Below are 26,222 nucleotides of genomic sequence, written 5' to 3'. Positions count from 1 at the left end.
GGGCTAGGTGGTGGATTTATCTTTAGCGTTGCTTTCACTCTTAAGATTTGAAGGTATGGCAGAACTTCCATTCATATTTTGAAAGGTTAAATGAAATTTTAAATGCACAGCACAGCCATTACATAACAGGCATAGAAAACTGTTTCATGACTAGGATAGTGGGTTTTTTGGTGTTTAAGTACTCTATTTCCAAATGTCATAGAATTCTTAAGGGTATGAAAACCTATATATAAGAATGGAGTGCCTCATTCACTCAAGTTTTGTATAATGTGCTTTACCGTAGGCATGCCCTCTCGGAGTCGAGGTTGGGGTTCAGCTGTACTTCAGCGTTTCTGTTTTGGTTTGGTTTGTTATGTTTGTTTTAATGAAGCAAAAAACAATTTCGGCGATGACATTCAGTTCCCCTGGTAATTTTTTTTTTTTTTTTTTTTTTTTTCACGGCGAGTTACTAACTGCTAGATGCTAGAGTCAGAAAGAAACCTGACGTCTGGGGAGGTGTGGAAGGGGTGTTAATAGTTCAGTTACGGTGTTCGGGGGCGCACTGGGGGTAAGGTTTTGAAGCAGGAAAGGCAAGGGGTGGGGGGAGGAATCACGGTTCGTAGGACGCTGTCTCCTCTGCACTTTCCCTCGCCGCCACCCCAGATCCCCCCAGTTCAGAGGCGGGTTCGGCGAGATTCGGCCGCAGGAACCCGGGAGGCTCCCCGGCGCGGCCGCCACGGCCTCGTGATGTAATTGTCACCTCGTACGGGAGACCGAGCCGAGAGCGGGGCCGCCGAGGAGGTGGCAGCCCTGCTCTTTTTGCCTGGGCTGCTAGAGGGTCGGATTCTGGCCGGGATGCTGGAGATTGGCTGGCGGGCTCGCCGGGGACTTCGCGGTGACAAAGCAGCCGGAGAGAAGCCCTGCTCCTGGGTCCTACGCCCGCCGAGGAGCCGGACGCGCGCTCCTCAGGTCTCCCTCCCAGCCTCGCCCTCGGAGCCGCTCCCCCTCGGGCCCTGGGGGCCTCCCGCGGGCTGCGGCGTGGGGTCCGCGCGGCCCGGAGTTGGCGCCCCCGCCCCCCCCCCCCCCCAGTGAAGCAGGACACACGGATGCGGGCGGGGAGGCTGCGGGCGGGCGGGAGCCGCGGAGCGCGTGTCGTGCGGCGCCAGGGGACGGTGCCGGCCGCCTGCCCCGGCCCCCCAGCGCGAGCCCCCGGCCCGGGTCGCGGCGGGAGCCCCCGGCCGGGGGGCAGCTGTCCGGGCAGGGGCGGCGGCACGGAGCCGGGGGCCGGGGGCCGGGGGCCGGGGGCCGGGGGGGCGGCGCGGGCAGCCCCCGGCCCTCCCTCCCCGACGCGGGCCTCCCGCCGCCTCCGCGCCCGCAGCCCCCGCCCGCCGGCCGCGGGGCGCCCAGGGCGGGGGCTCGGCTCGCGCGAGCTGCGGGGCCCCGAGAGGCTGCCCCTGCCCCGGCGGCCATGGGAGGGAGGGGGAGAAAAGGGTTAAGAAACTTGGCTGAAGAGCTGAATGGCGTGGAGCGGCGAGGGGAGGGACCGGGCCGCGGCGGACTCGGCGGCGGAGGGAGGAGCGCGGCTGCGGGCGGGCGGGCGGGCGGCGAGCGAGGCGCTCAAAGTCAGCCTCGCAGACATTGCAGCAGAGCCCCGAACTCGGGAGGCGGCGGCGGCGGCGGCGGCGGCGGCGGCGGAGGCGGCGGCGGCGGCCGAGGCGGCGGCGGCGGCGGAGGCGGAGGCGGAGGCGGAGGGACTACCGGCCCCGCGCACGCCCGCCCGTGGCCCGCGGCCGCCCCTGCGCTCGGCGGCGCTGCTCGTGCGAGCGGAGCTCCCGGGGCGCCGGAGGACGGGGCGGCGGGCGCGGAGCCGCGGGAGCCTGGCGGAGCTCGGGGCGCGGAGCCGCGGCGGCCTCCGGTGAGTGGCGGCCGCGGCCGGGGGCGCCGGGAGCTCCGCGAGCTGCCGCGGGCGCCGCCGGAAACGGCCCGGGAGCGCGGCGGCGGCGGCGGCGGCGGCGGCGGCGGCGGCGGCGGCGGCGGCGGCGGGCAGGGCCGCGGGGGCGGCGGGGCGGCGGGGCGGGCGGGGGCATCGCCGCTCCTGCCGGCGCCGGGTCTTCCCGGGACCTCGGGGGGCCCAGGCGGCCGGCCCGGCAAGTTGCGGAGTTGGCCCCGGGCTCACGGTGGGTTCCCCGGAGGCGGCGGTCGCGCCCCGCTCGGCTGCCCCCTCGGCCCGGAGCCCGGGCGCGTGTGGCCGCGCGGCTCCGGGTCCTGCAGCCCGGGGCGACCTGGGCGGCGCCGGGCGCTGCCCCCCGCCTCCCGCCTCCCGCCCGGTGCCTGCCGGCGCGGCGCGCTCGCTGGATTCCGGGCCAAGAAAAGTGATCAGGAGCAGGGACAGCTCTCCTGGCCCTGCCCGGGCCCCCGGGCCCGGCCGCTCGGCCCTTGCGCCCCCGCCCCCGCCGCAGCCCTCCCCCGAGGGCGAGGCTCTTTGCACCCGAGGCCTCACCCATCACTCCCCCTGAGCCCCAAGCGGGGCTCGCGTTTGGGGTGAGCCCTGCGGAGGTCCTGGGAGGCTTCCTTCCCCTCTTATCTGTGTCCTCCTTAGCTACTAGTGAATATTGTTTTATGCACGGTTTCCCTGGAAATATTCTACAAACCCTCCCGTCCTTTCCAAAGTAGTTTCCAAATTTCCACCAAGAGTTGCTGTGCAGTCTGAAGGAACAAAGGAATCAACTGTGTCTCACGGGCCAACAGGCTGGGAGTCTGACACATGTTGATCTCTGAAGCCTTACAGGCGGTCCCATCTCCCATCCTATTAGTGGTTTAATTGGCTGCTGAAGATAGTGAAAGAAGAACAGAGTGATGAGTACTTTTGCGTTACATTTCTTAATAGGCTATTTTATTTCGGACGAAAAGGAAGACGTCCCTAGCTACAGGGACTTTTCACTCAGCCGGTGGGGCTGAGTTGGAGTTTGTCTCCGGTAATGTAAATGATTAAATCGTGAGATCGTGCGGGGGGTGAAAAACTGTCTTTAGGGGAAGAAAGACCGTCTGTTGATGTCCAAAGTGAAAATGGTTGTTGGGATCTATACGATGAATGCTTTTGCATTTCTGGGGGTGGGGGATTTGTGAAGCAGAAGGCTTTGGTAATTCATTCTTTAAAGTTATGAATTCCATGGAACCTGCTTATTAGTGAATCACAGGTTTAGCAAGTGGGTGTATTTTCCCGACGGATTATTCAGTGTTTAGTAACCAGGTTGCTACCTTCGTGGAAGAGACACTGAAATAAGTGGACTTTCTAAACAAGTAATGTTTCAATTGCTTGGCGCCCAAGTGTGGGTTGCTGCCTAGAGTGTGTTGAAATGTTTTTCAACTTAGAAATAAGTTGTTTTGGTTTTGTCCGGCGGTTTGGTAATGTCAGTTGGGTTTAGTTGGTTCAGAAAGTAGTGGCTTCATCACCAGTAGTAACTTTTTCTCTGTCTGGAATTAGTTCCTAGAGACAAAGAAGAAGAATCAGTCAATGGAACAGCTACTCCTCTGCAGACTGAGGGATAGTTAACTCTAGTCCGCTTCATTCAGTCTGGTGGGGGAAATACCTCTTTCCGTACTTACCTCTGAAAGTGCCCTAAGACTGTCAGTTCAATACATATTAAAAAAAAAAAAAAAGAGAGAGAGAGAGAACTGCTCATTGTTTGCTTTACTCAAGTGAGATCTCTACAGTGCTTTTGAAGCAATTGAAAACCATGTTTAATGTCTGTGGGAAAACTGGACTTAGATCCATTCCTTGCATTTATCTCCCAAACTCTGTAGAACTTGGATTTTACTAATTTAAGCACCCTGAAAGATTGTAAGTTTGCAATCAAGTGTCTGTAAAAGAGGCTAAATACTCTCCTGACTCTTTCAGTTTTAAGAGCAAAACATCATGATAAAAAATAACCTATACCACCACCTAGAGTCTGTTTGTTAGTTTATTGCTCCTAAAGCTTGCTTAAATTGACACGTCTCTTGTGGCTCCAGTATAACCAAAACATGATTGAGAAGTGCTAGTGTTCGAAGGCCATCCAAGAGAACAATTATTTGTGTAATAAATAGCATGTGCCGATTTAAATTATCCATGCTACCTTTAGAAATGAAAATTATGACATATCAAGTTGAGTGGCTTTTCTCCAAAAGATACTAATTCAAAAGAATTTAAAACAGGGAATTTTCGGTTTGTGCTCCAAGGTAGTTCTCCCATTGCTTCAAGATCTCTCTGCATCGTTATCAGGGTATTTAAGAAATCTTGCAGATTAAACGTCATTAGGACTTTTCCAGGTCCACCTCAAACAAAAGCAGTAAGAAAAGTGTAAGGGAGTGTTTAAAACTCCAGAAACTCTGGAAATTCAAAAGGTAAGAGAGAATGTAGGCAAAGCAGACTTAACGGTTCAGAGATGTGAAAAGTAAATCAGTGTGAAATAAAGTGGTAATCTGTCTTGCTGGTAGTTTATACATGGTAAAGCAATCTGTTAAATGGGAGACTTGGGGATGGCAGCTTTAGTGCCATGTGGCTTATCACATTGTCTGGAGGAAGTAACGTTCCTTCTTTAAATGGTGTAACCTGAGAGAAAGATGGCCTCCAAGATCTTTAATTAAGTACCAGTTGAACAGAGAGAACTAGAGCACTGTATTAATTCTATCAAACATCACTATTTTAGAACATTGAGGACAACTAAAAATGAATTAACTCATATCTGAAAGCAGAGTTTTATGGAAGGTGACAGATGAGGCAAAATATGTCAATCTAATGGAACAAGTAGGGAGATAAGAAGATATGTCATCCTTGGCTCTCTAGAAAGATGAGAGGGAAGAAGGTTATTATTAATTGTACAGATTCCATTGCAAACCAATACTAGGAGGCAATGATAGAGAAGGTAATTTTAAATCGGAGTGGCTTGGGATATATGATGCTAAAGGGATTAAGCTTTTGATTTTAAGCCTTGCAGATTGTAAGAAACTCAAAAGCTCGTATTTTAAGTGTTGTGGAAGAGCAATACTAGTTTTGTGTATCAGGTTAAAAGATGATTCGGCCAAAAATAAGTTCCAACACATCTAATTTTCATCAAGAAAATATTGTTCGGTTTAAATTGTGATAGGTTCAGTTTTGTCTTTCAAACTTTAGATTGCTGGATACAGTTAGTGTTTAGAGTGTAGGTGAATAGAGAAGAATTGTACTTTATCTGTCAGTATTTCACCTTTCTCTGTATTGCTCTCTCATCTCTCACCCCCTTTTCTAAAATAAATAGCTTCTGCATTTTGGGGTGTGTTCTTTTATGAGAATCACCTTCATTTGTAGCTTCCTTTCTTGGCTGCGGCGGGTACAGTTTCTTTACTGTGTGTTTTTTCCATATGCCCCTTCACGTGGCTAATGCATTTTGTTTTGTTTAAATACCAATTTACCATTTTTGTGGATGAAGACTGGGGAAAGAAGCATTTGCTCTTTTAATAAAGCCCCAGTACTCATGAGTTCTAACCGAGGACATATTTTTATGAAAAGCATATTGATTACCAAAAAGCACATTGATTACCATCGAAAAGTCAGACATCTGCAACAGAATATGGCAGGGCGAGGGACTTCAGGATATGTTCGAATCTGTGAATTGAATTGTTGAAGATTCATTTCCTTAGGTTGCTTTGGTGGGGGAGGGTTAATGGGCAAACTCCTTCTATAGTATTTAGATACCAGAACAATCAAAGAACTACAACATCAGGAGGGTCATTAAGACTTGAGAAGGTAAAACTCAGGAGTGTCAGATGATGAAGCAGGCCAATGGAATGGAACTGAGGAATATGTCCAGAGGTTGGAGTGAACAAAAAGTAAATGGAGGAGAGAGATCTTGTTTCCGTATCCCGTTTGCATCTGATGCTGAAGCAGGGACATGAATTGCTGATGGTAATGGATTCCCTTTTATGAGGGCAGCAATATTATATAAACAGTGGTTGTTTGAAGGGGGGAAAAACAGCAAATTCCCCATTTGTGCCTTTGCACACTTTGCTTTTGAACGTCTCTAAAGTGTATCTAAGGTGGAAGATCAAAACTGGGTACCAGAAGAGAACCAGGAGTTACAGTTTGGAAGAAAATGAATTCGTCTTAGATCACCTTTTCTTTATTCTTTTAAGATTTTGTGATTTCTAAGGGTCTTACTCAACATGGGAAACAGTGCTGAGGTTTGGGTGGTGAACTAGAGACCCTTTTCATATGATTTCTGATAAAGATAATGATGTAAATAACTACAGAAAGAGTGTTTCCTTTAAGCATATTATCAAGGGCAGGGGAAAACTGTAACTAAGAGACATCTGAGGTCTTACCAGGATTTCTTCACAAACTATGGCATAAATGCCCATCTGTTATTTTCCAATTCCTTGAAAATTAACATTCAATTTGATGGATAGTGAATGTTTAGGATTCTCAAAATTAGAGGTCATTTAGAACAGACCTTTCCTTTCACCTTACTACAGTTATGAAGGGTAGTTTTAATTTTTCATAATAAATACAGCTGTTGAAATAATAGGATGTTATACTAACTGTTGTCACTGTAATAGTACACACTGTGCATTATGAACCTGGAAGTTCTGTCTTGCAAATATTACAAATAAAGCATTCCAAAACTTGTGGTATTTTAGGGTATCAGTACACCTGAAACAAGGTGATTTTCTTTTCATTCATCAAACATTGAGAAGAACAAGAAAGAGGGAAAAATGTGGCACATTTTACCACTGTATTAGCATTTTGTTAAAATTAATACCTTAAACCGTGCTAGGGATAACATTTGGCCTAGAACTCTAGGAATACTATAATGAGAAGCAGACTTAAAGAATTTATTAGGAGACTGGCAACTCAAGAATGTAGTTATGAAAAAAAAAAAAGGACTGCACTATATTAGTAGTATTAAGATTTTTTTAAATGTCTTTACCAGATTTTAAGATAGATTGTTCTTGAAGATAATGTTATGGGTAATTAAGCTGATTTGGGTAATTCATGTGGGTTGTTTTTTGGTTGAATTAATTTCCAGAATAACTCCAGAATGTGTTGAACCTTTGGCTAGGAGGGTGCTTATGACATCCATTCCTCCCTTTATCCATCCTTCCACCCTCCCTCTCCTCCTCCACCTTTTCCTTTGACCTCTCCTCTTTCCCTCCCTTCCTTCCCATCTCTCCTTCCTCTTTTAATAAATAGGACTAGGGGAAGAGGCATTTTGTTAAGAAATTTGGAAATAGAATTCCTCCTCTGACAGGGTTGATAGTTGTGTTTGAAATTCAGAGCTAGCATGGTTCATTCTCCCCAGGAAATTTTTTGACTTATAACTTAGGGAATAAAAGCTCTAAATTAAAACTCATCTTGCCTCTTTAACTTTGCGTCATTTAGCAAAAATGTCTTTAAGGATGAAAGGAAGAGACCCTCATTTGCCTTAAATTCCAGGTCACTCTGACTAAGCCTGGTGTTTCAAGAAATATTAAACTAGAAGCCTGCTGGGAACTTGAGTCATCAGCTTAAGATACCACGAGGACCAGGACAACTCTTACTGACCTGATGTTGGTGTCTATTCAGAACTTTGATGGAAAGGAGTCTCTTGCGCTTGGACTTCTAATTAAGAAAGTTCTCTTTTTAGTCATGTGTTAAATGATAGGGCTACTCCTTATTTTCAAATCTGTAATTTGCTCATGAATTGAGGACAAATTAGGAAGTAAGGAGTTAGGAGCTCCTGTTGTTACTGGGGTGTCTTATTTTACTTTTACCTTCTTTACTAGCTACGTGAGGATACGGGGTAAAAGTCAGGTGATGAGCTTTAGGTAGATAAAAAGGAAAGCTTAAGTCCCATAGTGGCTACGCTAGCTTCTCCTTGTAGTTGTGTGCTTTTAACTGTTGAATTTGCCCATACTGTCTGCAACCTGTGAACATCTTGAATTATGTTACTGCGATTAAAAAAAAAGTTAGATGATAATTTAGCATTGTAACAGTTAGGAAACTATGTTTATATGCATTCTTAAAAATAAGAGTAGCATTTATGATTATTGTGTTGATTTAATGACATAATGTAGATAAGAGAGCTGACACCTGACAGAACATAATCCAAATTTGAGAATTAGAAGTTCAAAACAAAAAAGGGTCTTCTCCCTTGAGGGATCTCTCCAGAATTTGAAAGAAATGAAATCTTTAAGGGATTGTAACTGGCTTTTTCTTTTTTTAAAATATTTTATTTATTTATTCATGAGAGACAGAGAGAGGCAGAGACATAGGTAGAGGGAGAAGCAGGCTACCTGCAGGGAGCCCCATGTGGCACTCGATCCTGGGACCCCAGGATCAGGCCCTGAGCTGAAGGCAGATGCTCAGCTGCTGAGCCACCCAGGCGTCCGTGTAACTGGCTTTTGAAAAGCATACTTTCTTAGATACTTTTTTTTTTTTGATTCTTGAATTTATGAATTTATAGTAATCTACAACAGCAGAATGGTAGATGTATACACTGGAAAAGAAATACAATAAGGAAAGGAGGGAGGACAGAAGAAGGTGGAGAGCACCAGGAAAAGGTGTTAGAAAACGTGTGAACCCCTCCCAAATAGGTTATAATAAGACGCATCCTCAAAATGAATTAATCACAGTTGCAGTTTTTTCTTGTAAAAGGAGTATTTGCACAATGGGTCATTAGGCTCAAGTTTGATTTTTGAAAAACAAATTTTTACATATTTGTTTTGTTATCCTACATGTACTTTTCCAGCTTAGGATCTGCTGCTATGACAATGTATGATATAGATAATGGGAAAGTCCTTTTATCTCTCTGGGCAACATCTGTAGAGTATAGAACAAGGAGATTAGTTGGACTTCTAAGTTCTTGAATTCTCATTCTGTGTATCAATGTATGCTGTTGTCAGTAAACAGTAAAGATTTCGAGCCTGTGGGTTTTTTTTTAAATTCTTTTTATTTTATTTTATTTTATTATTCATGAGAGACACGCAGAGAGAGGCAGGGACATAGGCAGAGGGAGAAGCAGGCTCTCTTCGGGGAGCCCGATGTGGGACTCTGTTCCAGGACCCTGGGATCACGACCTGAGCCAAAGGCAGATGCTCAACCACTGAGCCACCCAGGTACCCAAGCCTGTGGTTTGAAGAAGAGTAGACATGATAGGGTAAAAACTTAGAATATAGAAAAGCTGCCCTTTTTTGTGTTTTTCTTTTTTATTGAGAAAATAACAGGAAAAAAGGAATTGGGGGCAACTGCTTTGTCCAGGCATTGAGCTGGCTGCTTTACAGTTTCCATGTGACATTTAGGTGTCATTTTCTCTATTTACAAATAAAACTAGTCTGAGAAATTCTTTTTTTTAAATAATTTTTATGTATTTATTCATGAGAGATACAGAGAGAGAAGCAGAGACACCGACAGAGAGAGAAGCAGGCTCCTCATAGGGAGCCTGATGTGGGATTTGATCCTCAGATCGGGATCATACCCTGAGCCAAAGGCAGATGCTCAACTGCTGAGCCACCCAGGAATCCCAGAAATTCTTGAGATTGCACAGTTAATTTCATTGATAATAATTTGCTTTTTCATTGGAATATGCCATCTTTTTAAGAGAGAACCAGTCTCTATTTGATTTTTAAAAAGTCACCAAAAATCCTGCTCCCAAACTTGATAGGCACAGAACTCATGCAGCACCTCCAAATCTGCCCAGCCTGGATTCTCAGACCAGTCTCAGGAGAAAGGCACTCTGTTTCCAGTCGATAATTCTGCAGGATTTGCTGTTAATTCTCAAGAGAAATGTAGACAACAAGGGTAACCATGCAAACTCATTTCCTTCCTCAGATGCTAACCCTCGTGAAGTATATCACAGAATTACTGTGGAGTTCTGTGAGGCAGAGAAAGCAACTATGTGTCTTGATATAATTCATTAAAATACCTTGTCATGGTCTTAATCCAGGTATTCCCAAGGCTAATTATGTTTGTCTACTTCAAAGAGCAGTTGCCACAAATTCAGACCCCTAGCTCTTCCTGATTGAAAAGTTACAATTCTTGACTGTAACAGTTCCTGACATGAATTTGTTTTATTGCCCTATCTTCACCCACTATAATTTTATTTTAAAGACTACGTTATGCTAATAAACTAGTCTCTTTGATAGGAAGAGGAATTTAGTAATGGGATTGTGAATTTATCAGAAGGAAGTGGAAATAGAAAGATGAGCATTTGACTTCATTTTGGGAGTAGACTATGGAAAGAGATTTTTAAGTTAGGGAGGTTTGTGGCATATAGCATAGTTTTAAGTATACATCAGAAATGCTCTTCTATTGTTCATTGTTTATAAATCTCTCCACCTCTTTTTACTTAACTCATTTAAAATTTATGGAATTTGGAACTCAAAAGAAGCCAAGTGGTTCCCTTTACGCTAAAAGATACAGTCAAATTAAAACTATATTGGAGACACAAGGATGAGTAATAAGGCTCATGTACATATTTTCTAGTGTGCTTTGGATTTGGAATTGCCAAGTAAATGTTGGATAAACAAAAGGGCTTCTATAAAAGCTGCAAAGAAATGTTTTACTATGATGTTTTATTAAGAGAATATATTGTATCTGGCCAAATAAGAGAGAAACTGTAAGTGAGCCATCTGGGGGAAAAAAACAAAAAACACTCCCCCACCCCCCACTTTCTAGAGTTCAGATATGTGGTTATATTATTTCCCTAACCCATTCATACCTTTTAAAAAATTTAATTGATAGACTGAATCTCCTTGAAGCCAAGGATTGAAGATGGAAATTCTGTATTCACCATTTAGTTCTTTCCCAATATCCATATGTTTGGTGTTGTTGACACAAAACAAACCAATGCATTGTTTGCTTTGTTAGTAGAACATTGCTCTTACCTATCATCCTAGTAATCCTTGACGGACCTGAATCAGCATCATATTTTCTTTCTTTCTTTTTCTTTCTTTCTTTCTTTCTTTCTTTCTTTCTTTCTTTCTTTCTTTCTTTCTTTCTTTCTTTCTTTCTTTCTTTCTTTCTTTCTTTTCTTTCTTTTCTTTCTTTTCTTTTTCTTTTTCTTTCTTTTCTTTCTTCTCTTCTCTTTCTTCTCTTTTTTTCTTTCTCTCTTTCTTTCTTTTTTTGCTTTAGCTTTCACAAGTTGAAGTAATTACAAAGAATTTTTAGATTTTCAGATTGGAAGGAAATTTGATAAAAGCTATGGCTGCTCCAGGTTTAAGTATATTGGTCATAGAGGTATTTTGTGTTCCCTATTTTCAAGCAAGTTGGATTATAGAGGCATCTTGCTTAATGGAAGATCACACAGGATAGGTAGTTGATATGAACTATAACTCAAATAGTGATAAGTGCTACTTTTTGGCACTTACACACTTTTTTCTTTTGATCCGCCTTTCTCTTATTTTTGTTTCCTCTTTTCCCTGTTTTCTCAATTTCTCACTTGTCCTTTTTTTTTTTTTTTAATTTTTTTATTGCCAGGGTATACTTGTGATACAACGGGGTAAATACTTTCTTATCTTCCAACATTATTGTCATTGTTAATGCTGTGATGAGCACTGTGTGTTGTATGGAAATGTTGAATCACTATATTGTACCTGAAACTAATATTACACTGCATGTTAACTAACTGGAATTTAAATAAAAACTTGAAAAAATAAAAATAAAATTTCCAAAACATGTATTGTTTGCATTTTACAGAGGAGGAAATTGAGTCCCTGAGAATTTATGTAGAGGAGGAAATTGAGTCCCTGAGAATTTAGGTAAATTCTAAAACTTGACAGCTAGTGGTTGGGTAAACCCAAGATAAGAAATCAAGTCTTTTTTTTTTTTTTTTCAAGTCTTAATTTATTTCACACTTTGCATTTGTTTAAGGCAGTCTTAGCAAGAGGGCTTGTGTACCACATGTTAAGAAATAGTTAATAACCTTTGGTAATGGATCCAGCAGTAAAGTCCAAACTGACCTTATGATTCCAGAAAGACAGTCTTGAGAAGTGGGGTGAGACAAGGCCAACCACATCCCCCTAGTTTTTGTAGTCTATTTTCTTCCTTGCTACTGAAATATGGTCTTCAGAACAGTCTTGTGATTCATGTATTCTAGTACTTAGAATGTACTTTCTAGGCTGAGAATTTAAAAACAAGTTTTACAGTACAGGTGCGCATCTATTCGTGCAGCAGCTTTGTTTCTACATGTTATATACATTTTGAGTTCTATTTAAAAATCAGTAGGGAAACTTCTGTTTGTAGATTAACAGAGTCAGGTACCTTTAGTTGACCAGTGGGATCAAACTACAGGTCAGCTCTAGTTATCACTAAAGAGTAATGTTATAAAATCGTTAGTGCAGGTAGTTGGGTCTATCAGCTCAATTGGGAATATAATACAAATGTCATGGACAGTGTTTCAGTGTTCTCCTGTGAAAGGGTAACAAGATGAGATGGCACTGTGTGGACTAGTGTAATGTGCCCTGAACCAGGTGCATCTAGATCCACCCCTCTAAAATGAGAGCAAGAGAAAAGAAACCTAAGGTAGTCACTTATATGGTCACAAACTGCGTTTTAGCCAGAAAATTGGAAAGGAATATTCTCACTCCTGGGCCAGTGGGCAAGAGAGAATAGATGCTCACTATAGTCCCCAAGCCTCCAACAAGATCAGATTTGTCTGTCCCAGTTCTCTGTACCCCTGATTGCAATAGCCAGACTTCTTTAACATTTGTGTTTCTTAGTAGATTGTAAGCTCCATGAATAGGAGCTAATTCATCAGTGTACTGTTGGTACTGTAGGTGCCTGGCACATAGAAGGCTGTTACAAACATTAGTTGAATTGAACCATACCAATCCCAATTTATTGGTAAAATCTGGCTTTTGGGGGGTTAGGAATGGAGCCTTTATGTATTTATATGTAACAACTACTAATTATTATGTATAGCTAATTCATAGTAATTGCTATTCTACATTTTTTTTCTTCAGACTATTTAAATAAAGACTTCTAAAAGGAATAACAATTCTTCCTTAAAATTTATCATCGTCTTTCCAGGCATATTAATTATGAAGGAAAAGGTGAAATTAATGGTGACGTTATAAATACGTGGCACTTAAAGTTGTTTTGTAATGCTAAGTTTCTTCAAAAATACACAACGTACAATCTATTTGAAAACATGTTTAGCAAAACCGTTGGGGGCAACATTTAAGTATTTTTTAAGGAAACAACATTTTTTATAGAGCCTTATAGGTAGTCTCCTTAGCTTCATTTCCAAAGCTAAGAAAACTTACTAGCTAATAGTAGTGGTAAAGATATACTAGCTTGACACATTTACTCACATTGGATTTGACTGGTTGGAAAGATGAAAGTATTTCAGAATTTTATGTCTAGAGTTAATTTTGGTGTTCAGTAATCTAAAAGTTAGCTGCCATTAAGAATGACTTGATTCAAACCTTACTAAGTTATGGGACTTAAGTAATATATGAAGCCTCTCTGTTATTATTATTTTTTTAACTAGCAATTGCTCTTCTCTGGAGGTGAATTTTCTGTTAGAACATGATTATGTTCAACTAGATTAATAATGCTAAGGTAGTAAAGAAGTTTATTTTAAAATGGAGCTAAGAAATTTCTAAACTAGTGATTTTCAAATGCTAAAGGAAATGTATAGGTAATCTGGGATATATATTTGCAACACTGAGATTTCATAAATCTTCTTAAAATAACTTTAACCCAGTTTCTTGCTTTGTGAAGACAAAGTGTTTTACTAAACTTCATGCATGTTTAGAAGTCGGTATCTTTTGTAAACAGAAAAAACTTCTCCTCTCATGGCTCATATATTTTTTTATATGTCACATTCTTATAAATCATAGCAAAAAAAGATATGTAGGCTAGTAGACTATTGTCCAAGGTAAAAGGGTAGAAAAATAAGCACATTTACTAATTATGTGATATATTCTACTTTGTGCTTTCATCATGATTTATCCTGATTAACTGAATTATCTTTGCCTTTCATTGTTAAAGAATGCATGAGTTCTATACAGTAGTATAAATTTTCCAAAGTAGGATTCCTCAACAGAGAATCAGACTTAATTTCTATGTTCATGAACTGACTCTTATAACTAAGACATGGTGTCTCATATAAATTAACAGCATTTTCCTTTGCAGTAAAAAAGGTGAATACAATGCTGAATCATTATTTTACTGGTAATTGTCCCTGCTACAAGTGTTTGTTTTAATTCTGGCTACTCATCCATCCACGTATTTGACATTTTATACATCCTCATATATATTCCTTCTGATAATGTCAAGTGACACTTTCCTTTGAAGGTGTCATTCTAATAGCATGAACACATTTACTTTGGGTTTTAAACTCGATACCATGTTTTCTTACCGCTTAAAACATAATAAATTCCCTCACTGGATTTATTCATCATTTTAGTACAACTCTGAATGATCTTTCTTTTAAAAATTATTATACATTCTCCTTTCTGTGTGTCTCTCATGAATAAATAAACAAAATCTTTAGAAAAAAAATTACTGTACATTCCAATAAATGGTGTGTTACCTTAACCTGTAAGGTTCCAGTAAAATGAGAGTATTGCTTAATAATGAAAATAGGTAAATGGGCTTTGGGCAGTCAACAATAAGGATAAAATTAAAATCTGACTTTTAATCTTTTGAAAATCTGAAATTAATATATGTTTTCTCACAAGAATCACAGGTGGAAATCTAAAATTTGTTAGATGTTATTGATCTTTAAATTATTTTCATGTGTTACAGTGAGAATAGTAAAAGAAAATTTTTCTAGCTGTGTGAAGAAAATAGAGGAATAATAACACACATTGCTATATGCTAAAACTAAAATACCTCAGTGATGACAGCATGTTAGTTTGGACTACATTTGATTTCATTTTACAGTGAATTTCAAAGTTTTTTATTTTTATATTTTGGAATTCTGGTAGATGTGAACAGCAATCCTTATACATATAGGTGTAAAATAGAGCTATTTTTAAAGATATCCAGCTGTGAATTTGTCCACTGGGGAGAAATTGTGAGTTGTAATTGCTTTCTGTAGCTTAAGTCATTTTCTCTGTTAAATACTTAGATGAAGCATTAGAAAAGAAAAAAAAATTGTATTCATACATACTGCCTTAGATTTGAGTGTTGCAGAATTTAGCAGTTTTTGATGATCATTGTTACTTTTAAAAAGAAAAAAATAGCGAGGGGATAGAAAGTTTTGTGTGTTTTGGGAAATTAGTTCTGAGGTCTATTCACATGCTCATTTATTTTGCTTTAGGCCAGTTTGTGTATTGCATGCTAGAGGGTGGTGAAAGATAGAAATTTGTGGTGAAAATATTAGTATCCTTAACAACCATTGGTTGGTTTAACTATTAATCAGAAATACCTTGGAGAGGGGATCCCTGGGTGGCGCAGCGGTTTGGCGCCTGCCTTTGGCCCAGGGCGCGATCCTGGAGACCCGGGATCGAGTCCCACATCAGGCTCCCGGTGCATGGAGCCTGCTTCTCCCTCTGCCTATGTCTCTGCCTCTCTCTCTCTCTGTCTCTCTGTGACTATCATAAATAAATAAAAATTAAAAAAAAAATTTAAAAAAAGAAATACCTTGGAGAATAAAGGATTAGAGCTAGTGATGAGATAGATTTCATTGTGGCTCAGCTAAAGCTATGAAATGGGCAAGTCGTTAAATGTTTTCTGGCCTCAGTTTCTAAAATAAGGGTGGACTAGGATCATAATTCGGTTCTTCTCAACTCTGTAAGAATCAGTATCACTTCAAAAATGAGGTTTTACTGTTGCATGCATGGAGTAACAGGGTGCATAGAACTAAGGGCTGGGAGGATGTCCCTTATGATTTTTTGAGGTTGGCATTTAATATTTTACAGCAAAGTTTTTAGTTTAACATAATTGAACTTGTACTAGATAGGGTTAATAGGCTAGAACAAAAGGTCAAAGCATAAGGCATTAGGCTTAATTAAGGGAGAGCAGGAGTGGCAGGAGTGTGTGACAGTTAAATGGGTTTCCCACAGACTAATGTCGGTTACAGTGCAACCATGCCTCAACTTAAGTGGGTTATTTTGTGCAAAGGGCAGCAGTGATTAGCAGTTTGACATGCCAGACACTTCTGGCCAATCCCATCTGTTTTAGAGGTTAAAAAAGCACACCTTTATGAGCTGATGGATTGATTTGTGTGCCCGTCTGGTAAAGATTAGAAGTCCAAGGCCAATGCAGTAAATGTCAGTTATAGAATATTGTACTTTCTTCGTTGGCTCATTGTTTTAACCGTCAACTGTTTTATAATGGTGGATTACTGCTGTTTATGGAGTTGAATGCAAGATGGGTGGGGGAACAGGTGAGAGAAGAAGAAAACTGTTTCCTAGATGGAATTGTGAAGTCACATAGTCTTAGCAGGTGTTTCAAATAGAGATATGGCATATTCTAGATACACTTGGTTTTATGGAGTGTTTTTGGCATGTTCCTTACGGATTGAGTCACGTTGTGCTTTTCTGAGTGTTATCTGAGCAACCCTGTCAGTCCAGGATTTAATACTTAAAAAGTGTCATATTTTGTTCATTAACCTCCTGGGGATGAGGAAACGGAAAAGAAAAGAGAAAATGGAAGAGGCTCATATACACGTGCACATGCATGCATGCATACTTGCTTTGTAGGCAGGATTCACTAGGCTCACCTGAGATTGATGCATGTTGTTAAAATGAAGTGTATCTGAACCTAGGCTCAGACTTCTTTCTTTCTTTGAGAGATGTAAGAGTGATGCCATTAATATAGTTCATTTTCAGTTCAAGGTTGTAGCCCATTTAAAGTTACACAAAGGCTAGATTGTGGCTATAAAAATTGGCTTTAACATGTTCTGATATCCAAGAAGAGGAAGATCCTAAATATGTGGATAAGATAGAATTTTAGATTATTGTGATTGTAATCAATGAGCTGTAGGAACACATGACATTCGGTGGTCATTTGGGTGGATAAAGGGGAAGTGTTCTAGAGATAACAAAAAGTTATCATCTTTATCAGAAAATTATTGTCCATCTGAGATTTAAGTAAGAATGTGACCAAGAATATTGGAAACAATATTAGAAGATTCTGATAGGCCCCCGTGCTTTTATCTTTGTCATAGGATATGAACCATCGATTGCCTGTTATATAGTTATACAAATTATACATATCACGTGGATCGTAATAGTAACTAATACTTTTAACGACATATGTATGCATTTATTTAACTGCTAAGCTAATCCAAAGTGAATTGGCTTACCTTCTAGAGAAAAATTGAGATATTTTATTTCTCATTTAAAAAGGACAAAGTCACATTTTGGTATTGGGGTTTATTTAGGAATATGGTACTTGAATAAATATATATTTATCCTTGTGTTCTTTGTGGAGGAGCATCACTTGAAACTCTTTGGATCTAATAGAGATTTGCATGAAAAAAAGTCTTGCCCTTCTGTGAGGGTAGAGAAGGTAAAGAAGCATACATTTTATAATAGTGTTGCTTCTCTTTTACTGACTCATTTAAATTACAAAAATTGGCTTGAGTCGTATAAAAGTACTTGGTTAGTAAATTAATCGTGGGAGATTTATCTAATTTAATGGACAGAAACTTTTTTTTTTTTTTTGAGAGCTAGAGAGAGGAGGTAGGGAGAAGCAGAGGGAGAAAGAAGAGTCCCAAGCGGGCTCCTCATCTGGTGCAAGCCTGACGTGGTACTCAACCTTAGAACCCTGATATCCTGGCCCGAGCCCAAACCAAGAGTCAGGTGCTTAACTGACTTAGGTGTCCAGGCACCTCTGGACAGAAACTTCTTAAATGAATATTCTGGTGATGATATATAAAACCTGAAATAAATATTTGCTGCTCTCCGTTTGTACTAATAATATAAACCTTTTTAAAGCACCCCTAGATCCTATTTTAGTTTCCTTTTCTTTTCTCCAGTAAACTCAAGTACCAATATTTTCCAGTTTGTGTTAGAATTTGATAAGACTACAGGGAAATATTCCGGTGGGTTAACTTGTTTTTGTGTGTTTTGATATATTCTGAGGTTTTCAAAGAATATACATAGCCTTTTATAATCTGTGATAGTCTATTTCTGTCTGTTGTATTTCCTTCCTTTTACTAATGTTGTATTACTGACTTTGAGACACGTAAAGTCTGCTTCTCTAAGCAAAATAGTTGAACATACGCTTGTTTAGGTTATAAAACGTGAAAGCAGTAACTCTTAATATACCTTAGATCCTGTGTTTGTAGTTATTGTCCTAAAAATTATTATAACTTTGTTATCTGAGTTTTAGTTGTTAGAAATTTTATGAGATAATGGAAAAAATAATAGCTCTGTTTCATCTTTTGATTTTAAATGCTAGTGGATTGTCTTTTACCTCTATTTAAGCAGACTGATTATATGATGAACTTATTCTAAAATATATTCTGAGTATATCTATATATTTATAGTTATAAAATCAGTGTGTATATATGTAATATGTTTCAAAAAGAGAACTCTGCACCTGTTGATTGCATTAAGCATTTGGTATCTTCTAATGAGGGAGGGAGAAGGTGCTATCATTCTAAGTGGATCATTCCTCCTCAGCAAATTACGTACACTTTACTTTTTTGTATGCTGTGACCTTGCAGTCAGTGACTTCAGCCCAGAATAGTTTCAAAGTCATGTAAATGAATGCAATTAAGGTATTGCTTATCATCTTACATAGTTCAGATGGAACCTTATTGGATAGAGAGATTTGTTTGCTTTATGAGGAAGGTCAAAATAAGGTTAAATTTTATTACATAAAATGATTTGGTAATGTTTTTATTTAGCTGCTGAAAAAGTAATGTCCTAATAGGAAATGATAATGCTTTTTTTTTTTTTTCTTTAAACCACTGGGAGGTCTTTTCAGGGTTTTTGTTTGTTTGTTATTTCTAATAGTTATAGTTCTATTTTAAGATGATACCTTCTGTCTACTTGTAAAATTTTGGGAACATTCTACCCTTAGTTATGATTCTAGGTATCTTTGACTCATACATGTAGGAGACATTTCCTGCTGCTGATGGAGGGTTGCTTAGGAGCAGCTGATGTATGTGCTTAGAGGATTTGTGTTAATGTCCAGTTATCATGCCAGTTGGTGCAGGACCTCAGACAGCATGATTAGAGTCCTGGTTCAGAAAGGAGATCTGCTATCCTACCAGGCTGATTGTAAGGGTTGGGAGAGCATTGACATAGATACTAGAAGAATTTTGCTGATGAAGAACTGTGTGTATATATATGTGTGTGTGTGTGTGTGTGTGTGTGTGTGTGTGTGTGTGTGTGAGAAGTAATTAGAAGAAGGGCAGCTACTCTTCATTGTAGTTGACCTGTATAATTACCCTCTTTCCTTTTATGGATTATTCTTACTTCAGCATGGCATATTAATTGATAAAGTCTTTAAGATTCACTTTGTTGAGTAGGTACTTACTGCACATCAGCTCTTGGCCTTGCACCATGTTAAGTGTTGGAGGATTCACAGATGAATAAAGGGTTGGTTCACAATTACAATGAGAATAATAGTAAGCATGAGGCAGAGAAAATGATCTGGAAGCACAATGGTCAAAGAGCCTGCTTTGGTAGGGTGTTGAGAAAGCATTACTAAAAGAAGTTTGGTTCCCCTGTATGGTTTTAGGGAAACTGACAGGTACGGGTAAAATGAAATAACAATGAAAAGTAGCTCCTTTATTTTGGGAAGTCGAAGTTGCTATAATGGAATCAGGGTATCTGCATCACGCCTTCCTTATCACCAACCAGCTTCACTGTCCATTAGCCTATTGATCAATATAAAGCCTCCTCTGCCACCACAGTATTAAAGTAGAGGCTGTGTCTCTTGCTGGTCAAAACTTTTCACCTACTTTTTTATTTCTGGAGTTATGAACTTTCCTATATGGTTGATGTCATTCTGTATCTGAAGGCTTCTAATTCTCAGTTTAACATTTTTTTGTTCCTGGTGATCTAGAGAGAGGGAAAAAAAGAGGTGGTTCAAACTCTGTATTGACTACCAAATAATCCTAATACCTTTTCTCTCAGAATCCTTGATCAGAATTTCTCTTCATCACCATTAACTTCTCACCTTGAGAATAGGTGATAGTGTTTATGTATATAAAGACAGTATATTTTGGTAAATAATTTTATAATGGGTCATCAGTTGTGGTCAACAGCTATGCCCAAGGAAAGCATGTATAATGAAAACTATTTTTTATTTTACATCTTTTGTGTTATTTTTTAAGATAATTTATTTTAGTAGTTAAGATTTCCTTGTAAAACATGCCACTGAAATTCTTTGAGATAAGATGCACTTGAAGTAATATTTATTTTTCTTAATTTTCAGGGAGTTTTTGGACTGTGAGCTATTTCAGAACTCTGTTCTCAGGACCCATTATTTTAACAGTCAGGAGAAACACATCCAGAAGGTATTGTATTTTGTCTGTTGCTCTATTTTTTAAAATGTAGTTAAGCCTTTTCAATTATAGAAAGAAAATTATGTTGCATTTTGTTATTTATTTTTCTTTAAGCTTCAGATATTGATTAACTAGTTGATGTTTAAAATGGAGGAGAGGGATATATTTCAATATGGGTAATTCAGAATTTTTTGTAAGTCAATAAAAGAAATCTGGTTTTGGGGGGTGGCTGGGTACCTCAGTTGGTTAAGCGTCTAGCTCTTGATTTTCACTCAGGTCATGATCTCAGGGTTATGAGATCAAGTCTTGCATCCCAGTAATGGGATTACTGGATCCTAAGGTAGGTAGTTCTATTTTTAACTTTTTGAAGAACCTCTGCACTGTTTTCCACAGAACCTAAGAGGTTCATTTTTCTCCATATCCTCTCCAACACTTGTTGCTTGTTGTGTTTTTGATTTTAGCCATTCTGACAAGTGTAAGGCAATATCCCATTGTAACTTGGGTTTGCATTTCCCTGATGATGAGTGAAGACAAGCATCTTTTCATGTGTCTTTGGCCATCAGGATGTCTTCTTTGGGGAAATGTCTGCTTATGTGTTCTGCCCATCTTTTATTGGATTATTGTTTTTTGGGTGTTGAGTTATATCGTTCTTCGTATATTTTGGATACTAACCCTTTATCTCATATGTCATCTGCAAATATCTTTTCACATGATTCACTAGGTTGCCTTCTAGTTTTGTTGATTGTTTCCTTCACTTTGCTAAAGCTTTTTGTTTTGATGTAGTCCCAATAGTTTATTTTTGCTTTTATTTCTCTTGCCTCAGGAGATGTGTCTAGTAAAATATTGCTGTGGCCAATGTCAGAGACCTCATTGCCTGTGCTGTCTTCTAGGATTTTTATAGTTTCAAGTATCACATTTAGGTTTAATCTATTTTGAGTGCATTTTGTATGTGGTGGAAGAAAGTGGTCTAGTCCGTTGTTTTGTATGTAGCTGTCCAGTTTTCTCAACACTATTTGTTAAAGAGACTGTCTTTTTCCCACTGCATAATCTTGCCCCTTTGTCAAGGATTAATTGACCCTATAATTGTGGGTTTATTTCTGGGCTCTCTGTTATGTTCCATTGATCTATGTGTCTATTTTTGTGCTAGTACCATACTCTTTTGATTACTATAGCTTTGTAATGTAACTTGAAGTCTGGAATTATACCTCCAGCTGTACTTTTCTTTTGCAAAATTGCTTTGGCATTTTGGGATCTTTTGTATAAATTTTAGAATTTTTTTGTTCTAGTTCTATGAAAAATGCCATTGGTATTTTGATAGGGATTGCATTAAATGTATATATTGTTTGAGGTAATATAGACATTTTAACAATATTCTTCTAATCCATGAGCATGGAAAGGTATCTTTTTAAATCGAAGAATTTACTATGACAAGGAAATATTGACGATACATTCAAATAGTTTATTAGTTATACAAAGGATTCTTAAACTTTTAAGGTCATTATGAATTCTCCATTTATGAAAGTTTATCATGTAATCTCAAAATTAAGAGTATGTTTGAATAAAGTTGAACTCGTTACTATTTTTGATTAAAAACTGCAAATAAATTAAGTTTAGTTGTAGGATTAAGTAGACAGACTCTTATGTAAATTCAAAATAGGAATTGGTTTTAAGTAATTCTTTTGAAACTCACTCAAAATACTTAAGGCCCTTTAAAAAAAAGTTTCCTAAAGAAAACAAACTTTTTACCAAGCCATAATTTCATGTAGTCAAACAGGCACTCTTACTTGCTAGTTCAGTGATTTTTCTTTTTCCTTCTTTCTTCTTCTTCTTCTTTTTTTTTTTTTTTCCACACAGCATACCCAGCATAACTAACACTATCCCAGGAGACTGTCTGTCTTAGGCAGTACTACTTCTGTTCAACAGAAACCAGCCTATGGCATTTTTTACTATGTGTTAGTTTTGCCTGTTCTTGAACTTTATACAATTAGAATCATATAATATGAACTCTTGTGTCTGAATCATATAATATGAACTTTTGTGTCTGAGTCTTTTGATCAACATTACATCTCTGAGAGTCACCCATGTATTGTTTTTTTTTTTTTATTTGTACCCCACCCCAATTGTCCGTATTTGTTTGTATGATTATACCACCATTTATCCTTTCTACTATAAATGGATATTGAATATCTTAACAATTTGGGGCTACAAATAAGACTGCCATGAATTTTTTTTTTATATCTTTCATATCATAAGCATTCATTTTTGATGAGTATATGCACAGGAATGGAACTGCTGAATCATGGAGTATGTATATGTCTAACTTTAGTATGATACATACTTGGAGTGCTTTTAAGGATACTTGTGAAATGTCAATTAGTGTATCTCTTCTTAATGATAGCTTATACTGTGATACAGACTAATTTTTCTCTAACTTCATGTAAACTCTAAAATTGTTTTTTAGGAGGTATGAAATTTTACCATCTATTTAAAATAAGTTGCCTGTTTTCTGATGTCAGCATGGTATGTATTTGATCTGTGAAACTTAGATCTGTCCTAACCCTACGGAAGGAAAGGAGGACATAAAACCTTCCTTATATATATACCTACTACTGTGGAAATATTGAAAAAATGATTTTAAAATAAATTGGACATTTTGTACATGAAGCTTTTATTTTATTCTTGAATATTGGGATACCTTTGGAATATCTAAAACTATATACTCTTGAGTTACAAAAAACTTACTTTAGCATTTCTGATGAATCTTTCTTTCTGCCTTTATCTGTGTTGTGTTAATCTTTTTGGTAAAGTGAAATTATGCATTTTAGAGCATAAGTACTTGAGAAATTTTATGTCAGATCTTCTTCTTAGTCTTTACTATAGAACAGTGCTGTTTATTCAATAAAAGTACAATGTAAAAAAAAATAAATAAAAGTACAGTGTAATTTTAAATTGTCCAGTAAGCACATAAAAAAGGAAAAAGAAACTGAGCAATTAATAAAATATTTTCTTTAACCCATTATCAGCAAAATATTATTTCATTGCATAATTAATATAAAATTGTGAGATATTTTACATTTTTCTCCTAATAAGTTTTTAAAATTCAATGCATATTTTCACTTAGAGCACATCTCAATTTAAACTGGTCACCTTTCCTATTCATTGTTAGAGCTTGGAATTGAGGCCACAGCCTGGCCAGTGAACTCAAGTGTAGGGTAGTGTTGTGTTACATGAGGGGCAAGTCTGGCTAACACCACAAGGGTCTCTGGCCCAGTGAATGAGTTTGATAGTAATTCTTGCTGCAGGTGTGTGTGTAAATAAATATAAACACAAATACATAAACATTTAAAAAATAAAAATTTTAAAAAGACAGACTAGTCCCTTTTCACATGCTCCATAGCCACATGTGTCTATAGGTTACCATATCTGACAGCACAGTTACAGAATTACATCTTGGTTTTAAAAGACAAGGCTTTAGTCAAATCCATATCTAGCTAAAATTATCCTTTCTGGGCACCTGCCTGGGTGGTGCAGTGGGTTAAGCCTCCGACTCTGGGTTTGAACTCAGGTTGTTATCTCAGGCTTCTGAGATCGAGGCTCCCAGCCCCCCTCACCAGGCTCAATGCTCAGCACACAGTCTGCTTTAGATTCTCTCTGCCTCTCCCCTTTCTGCTCTTGTTCTCCCAAAAATAAATAAATCTTGAAAAAATTATCCTTTAAAATCCAATAGAAAGCTGCTGTGTCAAAAGCTAATATACCATCTTTCAGTATATGTCTCAAACTACCTGTTTTTCCTTCCGTGTTGGAATAAATGACATTTTCTTTGGTTGAACATCAGATAAAGCAGTTATCCAATGTTTAGGGGACATGTTGTATGGAAAATACATGTCTTTAACTGTAAAATCAAAATCTGTAACGGCAGGTTCACATCTTCCATCTTACTCTAGGTTTTATGCTGGATAGGTTTTTAATCTTTGTTGCTTTTTTCCTTTTTTTAAAAAAATTTATTTTTAAAGCATGGCTGGTTTAATTTGAATGTGGTAAACGGAATGATGTAACTCCACTATCTCCTGCATAAAATAGGACAGTTAAAAAAGGTTATATGTATACATATAGATGTACCTATAATGATTTTTCATTAATTAGGATATTTAAAGTTACCTACATTTTGAGGGTTAATGTTTCTTCATGTATATATTTGCCAAGTAGGATAAATCAAGAACCATATGCTATCTCATACGAACTCAGGTCAGATTTTACTACTAAATTGGCTTGCTTTAAGCTTTTTTAGAGTTCAGAATATGGATAAAGTACTATTGACCTTCGAATGTGGTCACACATGGAGTTGTCATGAGGGACAGGGCACCTTTAGCAATACTTGACATAATTATATATGTTAGCTGTTATTTTGGGTTCTGGATTGGAGGTAGTTGTTTCATAGTCCTGTCCACTAACTTCTTTAATAATACTTACCTCTTCTTTTTTAAAAGAACTCAACTTTACTTTTTTGACACCCCGTTCTAATAGTGCATATTATGGCTACTTTTTAAAAATGAAAATCATCCTTCTGCTGAAAAGCCCTTGTCTTGGTTGTAGTAAAATTAAAGTTCTTGTATTTGCTGACAGGGCCATCTGCATCTTATTAATGAGGCCTAGTCTGGTGGCCACTCAAAGTGGAAGCCTCTTCTCCTTTCTTTTTCTACAGCATTTATCACCTTTAAGACTGCCATGAAATTAATCTTATAAAATGATTGCTCATTGATTATTTTCCTCTTCTAAAATGAAAGCTCCCTGAGGGCAGGAGTCTTTTTATGTTGTGCTCATCACTAGTACATCTGAAAGAACCAAGAATAATCCTGGGCATCCATTGGTACAACTACTGTGGAACAGTGTAGAGTGTTCCTCAAAAAATTAAGAACTGTCATCTGATCGAGTAATCCTACTTCTGGATATATATCCAAATAAATTAAAATCAGGATCTTGAGGAGATACCTTCACTCCTATATTCATTGCAGCACTATTCGCAGTAGCCAAGACATGAAAGCAACCCACATGTCCATCCACATATGAATGAATAAAGAGAATGCAGTATTTATTTCCATACCTTAAAAAATAAGGAAACCCTGTCATTTGTGACAACATGGATGAACCTAGAGGACATCATTGTAAGTAAAGTAAACTAGGCAGGAGCACAAATATTACACGTTTGCACTTATATCCAGAAAGACTTCATAGAAGCAGAGAATAGAATGGTGGTTACCAGGAATTCTGTAAGGAGGAAACTGAGGTTTTGGTCAAAAGGTATAAACTTTAAATGATGTAAGAGGAGTAAATCCTGGAGATTTACTGTACAGCACAGTACCTATGGTTAGCAAGACTGTATTTTATATTTAAAAATTTGCTAAGAGGTAGGTCTTTTTTTTTAAGATTTTATTTATTTTGGGGGGGAGAGGAGAGAGAGAGAGAGAGAGAGAGAGAGAGAGAGAGAGAGAGAGAGAATGGTTGGGGGAAGGGCAGAAGGAGAGGAGCAGGGAGCCTGATGTGGGGCTTGATCCCAGGATCATGACCTGAGCCTCAACCAGACACTTAACCACTGAGCCACTCCAAGAGGTAGGTCTTATGTTAAGTGTTCTAATCACACAAAAAATAAAGAGAGTGGGGAAAAAACTTTTGAAGGTGTTGGATATGTGTATGGCATTGACGATGGCAGTAGTTTCATGAGTGTATACTTATTTCCAAACTCATCAAGTTGTAACAGCATTTTGTAAATCAATTATACCTTTAAAAATTGTTGTTCAGTGATAGGCATCTAGAAGGAACTCCTAAGTATTGATT

At 38.9% G+C, this 26,222-nt stretch overlaps 1 protein-coding gene and 1 non-coding gene across 7 annotated transcripts in view; both read left to right on the top strand.

The window, feature by feature from the left end:
* The first annotated feature begins 601 nt into the window (after positions 1–601).
* NRIP1 (nuclear receptor interacting protein 1) overlaps positions 602–26,222 on the top strand; it is a 99,972-nt gene continuing 74,351 nt past the window's right edge. For 3 of the 6 annotated variants that reach the window (XM_038581240.1, XM_038581244.1, XM_038581245.1), the window contains exons 1-2: positions 638–948; positions 20,321–20,402. The gene's annotated coding sequence lies outside the window, so the exon portion shown is untranslated. Of the gene's footprint in view, positions 949–1,837; positions 1,895–2,575; positions 2,955–20,320; positions 20,403–26,222 lie in introns of those variants that run through there. The other 3 variants (XM_038581243.1, XM_038581241.1, XM_038581242.1) reach the window with 3 other exon arrangements.
* LOC119867136 lies at positions 23,542–23,694 on the top strand. Its single transcript, XR_005382502.1, has one exon. It is a non-coding gene; the product is annotated as a small nucleolar RNA SNORA62/SNORA6 family (small nucleolar RNA).

This window comes from Canis lupus, chromosome 31 (assembly GCF_011100685.1).
Source record: "Canis lupus familiaris isolate Mischka breed German Shepherd chromosome 31, alternate assembly UU_Cfam_GSD_1.0, whole genome shotgun sequence".
In the NCBI taxonomy this organism is placed as follows: domain Eukaryota; kingdom Metazoa; phylum Chordata; class Mammalia; order Carnivora; family Canidae; genus Canis; species Canis lupus.
The sequence above is the reverse complement of the archived record's forward strand: the minus strand, read 5'-3'. Positions and strand labels throughout refer to the sequence as shown.